The 15,627-nt window shown below is 36.5% G+C and overlaps 1 long non-coding RNA gene across 3 annotated transcripts; it reads left to right on the forward strand.

Annotated features, from left to right (window-relative positions):
- Nucleotides 1-158: 158 nt before the first annotated feature.
- LOC140858612 (uncharacterized) lies at nt 159-10,278 on the forward strand. 3 transcript variants are annotated; one of them, XR_012142208.1, is made up of 4 exons: nt 159-676; nt 815-960; nt 3,078-8,109; nt 10,047-10,265. It is a non-coding gene; the product is annotated as an uncharacterized lncRNA (long non-coding RNA). The 3 variants fall into 3 exon arrangements; XR_012142206.1 differs by having other exon boundaries at nt 162-960; nt 10,047-10,278; XR_012142207.1 differs by lacking the exon at nt 10,047-10,265 and adding an exon at nt 8,775-9,613 and having other exon boundaries at nt 162-960.
- The last annotated feature ends 5,349 nt before the right edge of the window (nt 10,279-15,627 follow it).

Consider the following 15,627-nt stretch of genomic DNA (forward strand, 5'->3'; position numbering starts at 1 on the left):
CCAATCCACTTATGCCACATGGCATGGAGCTTCTTTTTGGTGCCATGGTTAGGCAATTCTCCTTCCCATCATCTAGCTGAATGGAACGTGGAGATACAAGAAATGGCCCCTCCACAGGCAATTAAAGTCGCACGGTAATTTTGGAAACCCTAGCTGCATGGTGGTGGCCTGGGCGTGACAATATTCAATATTTTCTTTCGTTCCTGGGACCACAATTTTTCGTCACTCTTACTCTCCTTTCGGCCTTGGCATTAGAACAAATAACAGAGACCAAGAAAAAAAGATCAGTCCCCCACCCCTCCCCTACCCTTTCTCCCTCTATATATCTCCTTTCCCCACACCCTCCTGCTCAACAAAGCATCCTTTGAGGCCAACAGTTTCCTCTCTTCTCTCCTCTCTCCTCTCTCTCCTTGTCTGTTCCCCCCTCTGGGGGGCACAGCTTTGATGGTATGTGGTGCACCACAAGCAGCTGAAGCTGCCAGCATGATCTGATCTCTTCTTTCCTTTCTTCCATATCTTGGGTGAATCGGCATATCAGATCATGTTGCAGTTTCATCTGCTGATGGGAGCACCAGAAAACCTAAAAACCCCAAGTCCTTTCACCCCCTAAATCCCTGCTCAGACTTCTTACGGAACCCTAGAGAGAGAGAGGGAGGGAGAGAGATCGAGCAAAATGGTTAGTCTTTTATTGATTAGTTTTATCTTCCATATGCCCATAATTCTTACACGTTTTGGTTTGCGATGCTGGTACTGATGCTAATCTCTCTCTCTCTCTCTCTCTCTCTCTCTCTCTCTCTTCTGTGTCACACATGAGGGCTGGTCGGCAATTTAGAGAAGATGTGGGACAGAAGAGAAGACAGAAGAGGTAATTCTTAGGTTTTAAAGTGGCTGTGGTCTTTCACGCATGGTTGGTGCTTTTGAGATCTTGACCTGGGGGGCTGAACCTCGACATCCTTCCCTGTGAGTTGTAATTGAATTCCGTTCTCTTGAACTTTCTTTTGCTTTCCATCTTTATATGTTGTTGCTCCCTTAACTTGTATCATACTTCTCTTACAACCGTTTCCTAGTGGCTTTCAACCTTGAAGTGACATTTATTAAGAAAGAAAAACTTGTGGCAGTTGCATGTACATATATAATGGTTTTATTTATTTCATGGATTTTGTCCTCTTCTCACCACTTTGCTCTCAAATTCTCTCTCTTTATTCATGTATGGATGGGTCGATCGACAGCATGGATGCATCTGTAACCTATTTTCTAGATCTTCACATGCATGCGTTCATTTTCTACAATATTCCTTGCATCAATCTACGAAAATATGGCTTAGAACATCTATAGCACATCTCTGTCTGTCATACATGTAACCTGAATCTGAAATTTGATAATTTTGGTTTCCTTACATTCTCCATCAAGGCTTGAAAAGAGCCGAAGATCATATAGAAGATACATGTAACCTGAATCTGAAATTTGATAATTTTGGTTTCCTTACATTCTCCATCAAGGCTTGAAAAGAGCCGAAGATCATATAGAAGATATATATGTGGCTGCTGCAAGTTACATCTACTTGTAGGAGCTAGAGAAGAGATCTTTGACTTTGTGAAGTGTTGGTGTGGCCATTTAAGTCACTAAGCCTTGGAGCAAATGCCTACTCTTGAAACCTTTTCTTGTTATGTCCTTCCAAGGTTAGGTATGTGAAAGAAAGAAGAGAGAGATTGCACCAAATGTTGTTACTTTGCTTTTGGCTTCTTGTTCGGTACATTCGCTTTGTAATCTTTTTGAGTCCTTGCAAAGAAATTTCCTTTCCAGCATCTTGCTCTTCCCCCTCTCCCTTAATTAATAGGTATAATAGAAGTAGCTCTCTTCCTCTTCAAGAAGAGCCTTCCCTCACTCCAGTGCTCCTCATTCATGTTGGTCTGTTGGCATCTCTAACCACCCTCTTTTTCCACCCCTCCCTCTCTTAGTTCTTGTGGTACTTTGTCACCTAGTAAGTTTTTTGGAAGCCTCAGGGGAAAGGGTCACAAATATCTTTTATGATTTGGTTCCTAGTACCCACATAACCCTTAATGTCCAACTCACGGGTGGAAGTCGACACATGGAAACTGTCCTGCTCCATCTAGTATTTGTCTCCATGCAGTTTGAGTCTTGTTCTCATGAAGGCCAAAACCCTTGCCGCCTTGCTTGAGCTTAGCATCAAAGTGGCATTCCTATCTTTGTATGGCTCCAAAAAGTTCTTCCCCATGGCACTTGTTTCACTAAAGGCCTTGTGTACTGGGTGGCTTCGACAGCTAGGCAAAACTGGAAAGTTGACAGGGAGACACGACAAGAGTGGGGGAAGGGAGTTATTCTAATTACGGTAAGGAATCTCTTTTGGAGTATAAGGCCTATTCAAAGGAGTAATTTTTTTGTCAGAACTTTGATGTCTTAATATCTATGGCACCTAACAGCCTGTCCAAAAAACTTCTTGTAGTCTTAATGTAACAACTAAAAGAAGTTCTATTAGCATTTTCATAGAAACTCCACTCACAAGACTTAGCAAAGTCGTATGAACTCAGCATGCTTTGCACTTGCCCCATGTCATAGAAAACCTTTGTACAAGGCTAGGTTCTGTATAGCATCAGCAAGGGCACCACATCTTATGCTAATACAAAATGAACATATATATCCGTGGGAGGGAATAAGATAATGTAGATGACTTTGCCACATACGTTGCAACTCCTATGAGTAGTTCCCATTTAGCTAATTATAGGCTCACAAGATCGATCTTGTGTTGGGAACATAACAAATAATAAGATCATGAATGTCCAGATTCAAGGACACAAGGTATTAAGAAAATTTCTCTCTCTCTCTCTCTTGTTGTCATTACAGACATTGAACCTAGATGATTTCATAGATTCAGTAGTAGTGTTCTCCATACGGAATTATCTTATCACTAGTTAATGTGCAGCACATGAAGCGTACCAGTTGACCAAATGTTATATATCTCTCTGTTGCATTACAATATAGCTTATCTTCAAGCACATTGGCTTCGTTTGTAGGAAACGTTGCTCGTCATATTATCTAACTAAAGTCGTGTATTGTAGGAATTCTAGTTGCATGGTTGGGAGAGTGTATGGGCTTAAACAATTTGGTCAGGGACACGGGCAGTGCTTTTCAGTTGAAAGATATGGAAAATGTGTCTCATGCTATCCTCTGGGATTCTTTTAAAAACTTGATTATGTCATGTATCTGTATTGTTATAAGATATAACAATACCCCAGACTTGTCAGTTATTTCATGCTTTAATTGCAGCGAAGAAGAGAATTTATTGTAAGGTATCATCCCACATATGTGTTAAATGATTGGAGACTTCTATTATTCATGAAATGTAACTGGGTGCATCATGTTGTCAGTAAAAAAAGAAGGATTGGAGCTGACAACAAAACAGGCTTTAAAGAGACAAAATAAAAAAGTAAGTATTATCACAGAATTTTGCATTTACTTGGGTGTTGATTAGGAGGGAAGAGTGTTGAGATTGTCAGAACTATAACAATTTCAAAGATTCTGACTTAAAATGACCCTGCCATTCTCTATAGTTTGTACAGATAGTTCTGTTAGAGTTGCAACCATAGCTAGAATCAAGTTGTTATAGGCTTTCTTTGGGACCCAAGCCCTGACTCATCACTACCTTATTTGAACTAGTCTAGACATTGACATGTACAGGGATATTGTAAACAGGAACAACCATGACTCCACTTGGGCTGATACGAACATTTCTTGCCAAATGGTTGATCTGCTTAACTCATTGATGATGATGTCATAAATTATTATTTTATGTATCTATGGAGAAACAAGCATATAATTATGCAGAAACATAATTCATGATAGTTATCGAATTATGTGATGGTTCATGATAAAAACTAAATTAAAATGAGTCAGTTGATATTGCTTAAGGGAATCAAATGAATAATTGAGTGGAAGCTATCCGCGTCCTATGCAATGAGCTGCTTTATAGCTAATGGACGGTGACATCAAATATTTCATGGTCCTCTTCGAATTATTGCATGGATGAATAGATATGGCGATAATGACATAGCAGACATTCATAAAAGGAGAAGAAGAAAAAGAAGCAGCGGATTATATATCGGATAGTGCAAAACAATTTAGGTAAGATAGATTAATTGACCCCCTCGGGGGACCACCACATTCACACAACCAAAGAGATTTTTTTCAAAAAAAAAAAAGATTAAGAAAAGAAAGTAAAAGAAGAATGAATTCAGCATAATTAAAATTTAACATATTTGCCAAACACTGAAGATGGAGTAGATTTATATTAAGTAGATAAGAGAAACCTTCGTTAAGAAAGATAAAGATGAAATAGTTTTTTTTTTTTTTTTTTTTTTGATTCAGGTAAAGATGAAGCTGAAATAGTAAGAGGGAATGAACTGCAGATAGGGGAACTACTAATAGACTTCATTATTAAATTTTCTTTACATTAAGAGAAATGCTCCTAAAGTAACTGAGTTGCTAATTTCAAACAGAAGTGAAAAGGAAGAAAGGAAAATCTGTAGACCAAGAAAGCTAATTATAATTGCCAAATAATTCCTGACAGATGAGATTTTCTCCTTAACCTAAGTAGTTCCTTTACTGTCACCAATATTTGCATTTTTTTAATTTTTTGTTGCGGCACTATTATTTGTATCCGATATAAGGATTACATTATATGTGATAATGCATTGGACAAAAAGGCCCGGAAGAGATTATTGAAGGGTTGGCGAGAATCAGGTTAAACCTCTCTAATCTGCATGTGTTGCTGATGCTTAATGGAACCAGATGCAGGAGGTGGTCTAAAATCATCACCTCGTTGGCTTTGTCTGAACTACCAATTCAGAACGATCTGTATACTAGAACGAATAGAAACAAAGCCATGCAGGCTTTGGGTTAAGCTATAGCACAAGTTTTTTCTCGGAAATGGGAGGGGAATCCACTGGTTCGTTGAGATAAATAAACTATAGCAGAAGCCTTACACCTCTTCAAGAAATACGGATATCTTTCCACATTAATTGTTCCATTACTGTTTCAAATGTTAAATATCTCAAATTAGAAGAAAAATCTTAAATATTGGCTAGTTTCACTGTGACCAACAAAAGGAACTTGGGATGATAATGGCTTGAGTTTTATGAAACTCTAATTTATGGCATCTCGTTTCTTTCCGCGAATTATAATAGTTTAAGACTCTCTGTCATGACTAAGTTGAAATTAGTAAATTAATATGAGTTCTCTTAAGTTGCTTAGGCATATGGGTTTTCCTTTCACATTAAGATTGTGTAGCCTGCGTATGTGTACATGAGAACAGTGCTATATGATTGCTTCCGCGAGAGAGAGAGAGAGAGAGAATAATACTGCATGCGATTCATTCAGGTTTAGGCATTTGTATAATCACTTACTGAGCGAATTAAATTTTCCAGGTTTACTAAGATTACTTGTCCATTTTTCTCTGGTTGTGGTAGGAAACGTGGAACTCAACCAATCTACAACACTGTAATGGTTGGTCTTTGTACGCGTCAATATAAACATGGAACAACCTTACCTTAGGTTGCACAAGTCCAATTGTTTTGAAGTGGAAAACATTGCAAAACGCAGAACATGATTATACCAATTACAAAGAAGAAATTAATGTGGAACACTTTTCTGCATTCTAAGTTGCATAGAAAACTCCATACTTGTTGATAACAATCCTCTCTTAAAACATTGGATAAGCTAAGAATTTGAACAGATATAACATTTAAATCTTCCAAATATATAATAAATTAATGACCAAAAACTGCCGCAAATTAATATGTTAAGTTCTACAATTTTCTCAAAGGCTGGCGTGCTCATTGTGTATTCTCATCCCAAACATGTTAGTTGTCGTAACTTTGCGGTAAACCCACACTCTCATTTATCTTTTAATTTTATGCATATGAGAATGAATGACTAAACTATTATATGATATTTGCAGATTAATTCTTATCTTTCCCACAATATAATAGTTCTTCAGATCCCGCTCAAGACAGATATTGCTTCTCCTTGGATGCTAGTCCAAACAAGTTGTTAGTTGCATGTCAAATCTTATATGCATATGCATATACATACATGCATGCATGCACACATACATACATATATACCCACTATCCTTCATTCCTACATCCAAAAGAAAGGATACCATCCTTATTGGCTTAACTACTGAAGCTTTCTAATCACTTGACTTGTCAACATATAGAAATAACTGATGACGTGATCTATATACCATTAATATTAAGTTGGTGAAGTACGTTTCTAGTGAGAGGGAGGAAACACTCTCGACAAGGATGAGATTGATTGAGAGAGGGCTGATGGGCATCGACCACTCTTTATTAAAGGATGGTAGGTCTAGGGTTGGTTGGTTGATAGCAATGGCGCAACCACGTCCAACATCCCAAGGACATGATACACGGGACAGAAAACTGTACCTTATCTTTGTGACCCCATGGAGATGACAAATGGGTCATCTTCTCTTGCTCATGAAAAATATATATTGGGGAGGATAGATATAGAGTCTTGTACATGATTAGCACATGGGGCTCCCTATTATTATGCTTGAGGTTGGATTGTGCCATCTTACTTTTCTTCCTTCTTTTTTTTTTTTTCCCCCCTATTGTTGCAAGAAAGGAACCCATTAACATGTAACATGTAACATGAAGAGGTGGCCTTAAGCAAAGCCCGCAAAGACCTCCCACCCTCCATGAAGTTCAGATTAGAAGTTTTAGACTTTGGTTCTGCCAATAAAAGACTTTACTAGCAGGCCAAGCCCGCACCTTCACCAAAAGAAATAAAAAGAGAAACGACTTCATGGTGTTTCTCATTTAAAATATATATATATATATATAAAAGCTCGGCTATGCATTCATGTAGGTGATAAACAAATAATAAGGTCAATCAGATTTAAGGACATATCTGAAAAGGTTATATTTTATGATGGGTTACTACAAGAAAATCCAAACTTTTGAATGTGATCTCCTACCTACAAACTAAAGTTTATTTATTCCAGGAGATTTGTTTGACTATATCAAGTTAATACAAACAAGCAATTTAAAATATAATATAATAGTCAGACTACTTAATATACGGGTACAAGGTCTACAAAATAAATGGTTTTTAATTTACAGGTAGCTTAGAATAGGTCCAGATTTCACATTCAACTGTTTTTGAAATGCACATCTTCACACTTCACCTAACTTGATCTGATCTCAAATCCAATTAATATTATTTAATCCATCTTATGAAATAACAAGTCGTACTCAAGGTGGATCTTGTTTTGGATTCCCTACACCATAAAATTTACCTAACTGAATTGAGTCCCAAATCTCATTCATCTAACTGTAGTCTACTTTCTTATATAAACCTAGCAATCAAACATGTAATGCATGTTTAAGAAAAATACATTAATATAAAAAAAAAAAAAATGAAGTGGGGAATAAGTGAAATAAAACATGAGGACAGAGAAAAGGTATTTTGGCTTCTTTTTATTTTTAAACTTCAAATAGAGTTCGGTGGATTAGGAATGTTGATGAAAGATGGGTAGAGATTTTTTTAAAAAGTTCAACTGGTTTATGTCCAGAAGAATACATGTAGATGAGAGGATGTGTTCTGCAAATTTCCTCCAGAGAAGCTATTGGAAGAAAAAAATGGAAAAACTTGGGAGGATGTGTTCCTTGTAATCGAGCTCTCCCAAGGCCGTGGATCACATTTCCTCCGGCTACTCTTTTTCACCATAACATGGAAATCTATCTAAAATGAGGAGCGATGCATCCTCAGCCTCCTTTGAGAGCCTATATCCTCATAGTATTTGCAACCATCTATTGGGCATGTTGGATGGAAAGGAATGCTTGCATCTTTCTTAAAAAGCAAGCTTCAAATGCTTCTGCTGCATCAAGAGGTCTTGCATTCTCCAACAACTGGACTTCCTTGTGTGATCAAAAGCTTCTCCCTGAATTTGGTATGATATAGAACAAGGTGAAGCATCTCCCAGCAACCTTACAGGGTGCATAGATGTTACACTTTCAGATGATGGCCTTGAAGAACATCCGAGGCTTCTGTGGTCTTGATTTGTATTAGGTAACAATTTGAATTTTGAATTTTAAATTTTGAATTTGAATTTAAATTTGAATTTTGAATTTTGAATTTTGTAGGCAACATTTTGAATTTTGAATTTTAAATTTTGGAGAGATCCTAAGATCTATTTCTATCTTTGTATGATTATGATCATTTGTAATTTTGTTCTATCCTTGTATATTTCTTTCTATCCTTGTATGATTATGATTGTAATCTCTTGTATATTTTTAATTACAAATATAGATGATCTCCTCATCATATCGTGAGAGAAAAAGTTTTTACAATATTTTTTTTTTCAAAATTATTCTCCTTTGTTCAAATTTTTCATGATATCAGAGCAAATCGATCCATCCTCTCTTGATTAAGTCCCTCATGGCAAGATATTGCCGGATTTTCTTCTTTCTACCACTATATACGGCAAGGTTCCTTTACTGATGTTATTATCTTTTTGGTAAGTGATTGCCAGACTATTACTCGTTGACCTCCATCTTCTCATCATTGGCCATATCCGACGAGACCGAGACCAATCCTGTCTAGGTTCCACAGGTTGTGAGGCTCAGTGTAGCTCATGATCCATCTTCCCCATACTATATCTCATCTTCTGACAACACGGACTATGCCATTGTTTCTTTCCTTCTCACCAAAGTTAACTACCTCAATTGGTGTAGGGCAATGCTCACAGCTCTATGTGCTAAGTGGAAGCTTATTTTCACGGATGGCTCACTCCAACGACCAACAGATGGATCATCCGATTAAATTTGTGGGATACTTGCAACTCAATGGTCATGTTCGAGATCTTCAGTTCTGTTTTCACAGAGGTTTACAACAGCATCTCTTTCATGGATAGCGCTCGGGCCATCTGGCTCAATCTTGAAGAAAAGTACTCCCAAAGCAACGCCCCTCACATTCATGAATTGAAGACTCAGATCTGGAGCCTTCGGTAAGGCAATGATATGTCAATCACCTCCTACTATGCAAGATTTCACATTTATGGAAAGAACTTGCCACCTACTCGAGAGTGTCTACATGCTCGTGCGAAGTAGCAAAGGCACTTCAAATCGAGAGAGAAGAGGAACGCCTGCATCAGTTCTTATACAAGCTTAGAAGCTCATATGACTCCCTCCGTGACCAGCTACTCAACATGGAGCATCTCTTGATCGTAAATAAGCCGTATTCACTTCTTATCCATAGTAAGAAGCAACGAGCCATTGTGGGAGTTCGTATTCTACAATTGGAGGTGGCTGTACTTGTTGCTCTCTTTAGTGATGAACAAGCTCATGACAAAAATAAAAAGCATATGCATTGTGACTATTGCAAGAAAACAGTGGTCACACGCATGACTGTTGTTTTCAATTGCACGGATATCCACCTGATTAGCAATCCAAGGGCCACATAGGAGCGAAGGGGCGCAGAGCAATAGCTTTGACGGTGATCAGAAAGGGGGCACCAAGGCAAATTCTATCGCTTAACAGTCTGCAACAACAGCCGCTCAGCAGCAACTCAGTCAGCTATCTACTATAAAACAGTTGACTGAATTAAGCTCTCCACTTTCGGACCTCAATTCTATGCAATATCAGTAGCTTCTTTCTCTTCTTAGCCAAGATAAAACTAATAGCTCTATAAACTTTATCAGTAAGGCTTCCATGGACCTCTCCTTTAATCATACTTAGATTCTCGATAGTGGTGCCTCAGACCACTTAATCTTTAGTAAGTCTGCTTTACATAATATTCGGCTTCTTCATGAGTCCTTAGCCATCACTTTGGCTAATGGGACGAACTTATTCGTTAAATTTTGTAAGGATATTTGTTTGACCGATAACATCACCTTACGCCAAACATTATATGCACCTAATTTTACTTGCAACCTTATCTCCATTAGCAAGTTAGCCCCCGATCATAATTGTGTTATCTCATTTTTTTCTTCATTTTGTGTCTTACAGGATCTTACTACGAGAAAGCTGATTGGTCTCGGTGAATTCTGAAACGGTCTACGCTACTTCAAGGGATCGATAATAAAGTCTGTCTCTATTAATAAGGTTGCCTCCTCTCTTGATGTTTGGCATGCGCGGTTAGGACATTATTCCTATAAGAATTTAAAATTAGTACCTTTTCTTGCTAATAAATATTTTGATGCATTAAATAATTAGTGTAATCTCTGTCCTCATGCCAAGCAAACACGCAAACCTTTTTCTCTTAGTAGTAATAGATCTTCAATTTTTTTCCTTTTAATTCATATTGATATTTGGAGATCGTATCATACTCCACACATGGGAGCACACTTCCTTCTTACAATAGTTGATGACTGCACACGTGCCGCATGGGTTTATTTATTGCAAAGAAAATCTAATGCTTATCAATACTTTGTTAATTTTTATGCCATGGTTTTTAATCAATTTGATGGTGTTATTAAGCAAGTCCATAGTGATAATGCCCAAGAATTCATATCTGGTCCATTAAAATCATTCCTCTTAGAATGCAGGATAATTTCTCAAACCTCTTACATAGGGACCCCGCAACAAAATAGAGTCGTCGAGTGTAAACATCGACACCTCTTAAATATTGCACGTGCTATTCGATTTCAAGCAAACTTACCCATAACTCTCTGGAGTGAATGTGTTTTAATTGTCACTTATTTAATCAATTTAACTCCATCCCCTAAGCTTAGTAGAAAAAGTCCCTATAAACTTTTTTTTCATAAGATACCGTCATACGATCATTTATGAATATTCGGTAGCCTTTGCTATGTGCATAGAAGTAGTCATGATAAGTTTGAACCACGCTCTTGTGCATGTGTTTTTGTTGAGTATCCTTTTGGTCAAAAGAGATACCACATTTTTTATCTTCAAACCTGAAGAATTTTCACTTCCCGCGATGTTATTTTCCATGAAAATACTTTTTTCTTTTCATAAAAACCAATCCGACTAGCTTTCCCAACCAAATTTTGATGATCTTCTTTTGAGCCAAGATATGGTTCCAAGTGAACTGGGGCTCACTGGGCCTAACCCAATCTCAATTTCAACAGACCCATCCCACTTATCTGAGCTGGGCCTCATTCGGCCCAATCCAGCTTCGGTACAAGCTAGCCTGTCTAACTTACCAGAGCTGGATTCTTTTCAACCCAACTCAACATCAACTCAGCCCACCACAGCTCCATCTGCTGTTGCCCAACCTATTCCAGCAGTGGACCAAACGGATCTAGATCCAGCCCAATCTAAGGTTGAGATCATTGTTTCCTCCCTTAACCAGCCCCCATCCCCCCATGCTCCTAACTCTCAATCATATCGAGAACGCAGACAACCTTTATGACAAGCATATTATATTGTCACGCGATGCTCCTAACATGCCTAGATCATAGAACTCCTCAACCAATTCTGTAACATCTAGTAAGGCCTATCCTATTTTCTACTATACATCCAATTCTATATTTAAAGAAGCACACCGAGTCTTTCTTTCAGCCATAATGATTCACAATGAATCTCGTACTTATTCCCAAGCTGTGTGAGATCCGAATTGGAGAACTATCATGGAGGCTGAATGATGCGTAGTCGTTGATAGCACCAAAAATAACTCTACTCACTACGTAGGTAGGATGAGTCGAGATCGTATCCTCAGGGATCTTGGGCTAAATTGAAATTGCAAGGTAAAAGAAAGAAGTGTTGTTTTTGATTTAGAAAATAAATTATCGTAAAATTACGGTAATTAAAAAAATAAAGAGCTCGGGAGTTTTGAATTTATTTGCACTAGCAGAGTTGTATCTCTTTTTTAACTAAATAGATGTGATTAATCTTAGGAAAAATACCTGTCTTTCCTCGGCACGCCCCGTATCCGTAGATCACGGCGCGTCTCCGGAAAGACTAGGTACACAACTCTTCTTTCCTCGGCACGCCCCGTATCCGTAGATCACGACGCGTCTTCGGAAAATAAAAGTTGTTCCTAATATTAATCTAACAAGAAAGCATAAATAAAAGCATATGATAGGGAGCAAATAAAGAACTCATGACAATTTAAATAAAAAGCATAATCTTTATTGCATATAAAGAAATACAGGAAAGTTTAGAACAATAAACCATCTCTGTGTCGTTACAAAATTTCTTCTCCACTCCCGAGACTGCTAGCCTAGCTGCTCATGAAGTAGTCCCTTTCTATTCCTCTATGCAAGGCTCTAGAAGAATTTCTGGGCTCCCCCTCCAATGAGAGTACAAAAGTCTTTTTATAGGTATTAGGAGGGAGAAGTTTTACATGATTTTCCGATGTGGGACTAAAAAAATACAAATCTTTCAAAATATTTCTAAATATTATTTTTTTTCCTTATTTTGAACATGTTGCAGTGCGCCCACACCTGCGTGAGCCGCGTCCGCGCCCTGCGTCCAAACCGCGTCAGCTTCCCGCGTCCCGCGTCCGTGCGCTGCGTCCAAACCGCGTCCCTGCGTCCACGCCAGCTTCCTTTTGTTTTGAATTTCAGATCAAACCGCCCAGAGCCTTTGAAAAACCGCCCAGAGCCTTATTCACACGCCCAAATCCACGTGAAACCGCCCAAAGCCAAAAAATTCACGTGAACCTTTTTTTTATATTCCAAAAAGAAACAAAAGTTTCTTCATAATGACATCTATATCCTTTTTAGATTCCTTGCATAGTATCTTCATTTTCTATAATACCGGATGCATCTTTCTTTTATTTTAATTTTATTTTAAATCCAATTTTCTTCAAACTTGAGTCTTTTTGATCTATGAATTGGACTCTTTGTATCGGCGATCACCTTTCCTGTAAAACATAGAAAGAAACATCAAATTCTTAATAAATAAGATAAATTAAATATAATTTTTTTAATTTAAAATACTTAAATTAAGTGTTTATCACTGAACTTGCGCCTCTTGAGTATAATAGGACTTGATCTTTGGTACACCTCCCATCTGGTAAAAAATTCATTGGCTCTCGTTGGGTTTACAAAATCAAATATAAGACTGATGGTTCAATCGAGCGATATAAAGCTTATCTTATGGCTAAATATTATACACGATAGAGGGATTTGATAATAATAAAACTTTTGTTCCAATTGCCAAATTAACTATGGTTTGTTGTCTCCTAGCAGTTGCCTTAATCAAGAATTGGCAATTATGCTAGTTAGATGTTAACAATGCCTTCCTTCACAGCGATTTACATGAGCAGGTCTATATGACTCCTCCTGAATTTCTATCTCTAGGCGATGCCCGAGTATGTCGACTGTACAAATCTCTGTATGGCCTCAAACAAGCCTCCAGATAATAGTTTGAAAAATTTTCTAATGCTCTACTTCAATATGGATGCATCCAATCCAAGGCTGATCACTCTTTGTTTACAAAGCAAGATGGAAACTCTTTCTTAGCCATTCTTGTCTATATCGACGATATAATTATTACCAGTAATGACTCTTTCTACTGCTAAGTATTGAAGGATTTCTTACAAAGCCATTTCTACATCAAGGACTTAGGCATTTTGAAATATTTTTTAGGGTTGCTCGATCTTCTTCTGGGATATTTATTTTTCAACGAAAGTATCACTACAACAAAATAAGTTATTAGCGATGAAAATTTTTCGTCGCTAATATCTATTAGTGATGAAATTTTGATCACCAATAATTCATCGTAAATAATTTCATCGTTAATAATATTTTATGATAAAAAAATATTTTCATCGCTAATAAATGATATTTGTGATGAATTTTTTTCATCGTTAAAAAAAATAAGATGAAAAAATTTAATCTAAAAAAAGTATTTACGATGAAAAAAATCATCGATGATAAATAAAAAATTAATAGCGATGAAATTATTTTTGTCGCTATTAATTTAAAAAATTTTAGCGATAAAAAATTTAAGTCGCAAAAAAATTTTTTTGCAACGAAAATAATTCATCGCTATTAATTTAATAATAAATAAATAATATTAAATAATATTAGCAATAAAAATTTTCATCATAAATAAGATATTTTTTGATAAAAATTTATATCCCTAATAATTATTTACGATGAATAATTTTTTATCACTGTTAATTATATATTTATTGATAAATTAAATTATGTTAGTAAAATATTTTTTACGATGAATATTTCATCAGAAATAATCCTATCACTAATAATTTAGTCATATTTTTTTTAAAAAAAATTATGAATATATATTTTAAACATATATGTATAATATTTTTTATAAATTAAAAAATAAAAATAATAAATTTATATAATAAATTGATAAATAAATTTTATTATTTTATTATATTAAATTAAAATTATAAGATATTTAAAATTTAAAAAAAATACATCAATAAGCCATCAAATATCAGCATCTGGAGAATAAGCTGGAGATGGGGAGCGCTCGACGGAGCTCAAATCGATGATGGAGCTCGGATCGGCCTGCTGCTGCCTCATCAGCTGTATCATCTGCTCCATCTGCATCATTCACTCCATCATCTAGATCTAAAAATGCTGATAGTCGTCGATGCGTGTAGCCAACTTCTGAGATTGCTGTCGATCCTCGGTAGTCTGCTATCGATCATCGACAGCCTATCTCTGCACCTCCATCAGTCGAGCCTAGCATGCAGAATGGATCTCAGTCTTAGATGATCATAAGGATAAGGGAGTAGTGATCCCATGTCCTAAATTCCTAACATAATAGGATCTCATACTGAGCATCCGATCACAGATCTCATCATCTGTGGATGCGGTCGAGCCCTCAGAGATAGGCTGGGATCTCATGTCGGTCATACAATCTTGAAAATAAAAATTAGAGTTATTTTAATTTTTTAATAAAAATCAAATTGTGAATGAAAAAATAATTGGAAAAACCATCGCTGGTGGGTCCGCTGGTAGATATCGATCCTACCAAATGCCATTACAAGTTCTTCATCAACTAAAAACTCGACTAATATTTGTTCTTCTTGCTGAAAAGCTTTCTCTTCATGTAAATCTAAAATTTCATCCATCTCTAATCGAGTTGGTATGTCATATACGCCTCTAGATATTATTTTTTGTACAACATGTTAATTACTTCGATACTTTAGATCCTTCAAATATATTACTTGTTTTGCTTGAGTTGCTAATATATACAGCTCATTTTGGTACCATATTCGTGCAAGATTTACACTGATAAATTATGAATCGATATAAATCTCGATTTTTTTATTACTAATATCCCACCATTCACACTGAAACAAAAATACAGAATTACTGGAGCCATACTTTAGTTCTATAATATCTACCAGTATACCATAATAATCAATCTCTTCTTCTTCTTCATATCCTGTTGTAGCAATTTCACTATTCTAGGTCCGTCGTTGCATCTCAAGCTCCCTTGCATAAAATCTCATTCCTCCAATAATATAAGATATATAGTGATTAACCCTTCGATCGAGACCACATGCAACTCATCGGTTGCACTCGCTTTTTTATTGAAATACTTATATTTCATCTACATCATAAGATAAAAAATTATGTTGGTTGAAATAATAATATTTATAAGTAAATAAATAGCGTATCACTAATGCAACTTACAA

The sequence above is a fragment of the Elaeis guineensis genome, chromosome 6, assembly GCF_000442705.2.
Source record: "Elaeis guineensis isolate ETL-2024a chromosome 6, EG11, whole genome shotgun sequence".
Taxonomy (NCBI): Eukaryota; Viridiplantae; Streptophyta; class Magnoliopsida; order Arecales; family Arecaceae; genus Elaeis; species Elaeis guineensis.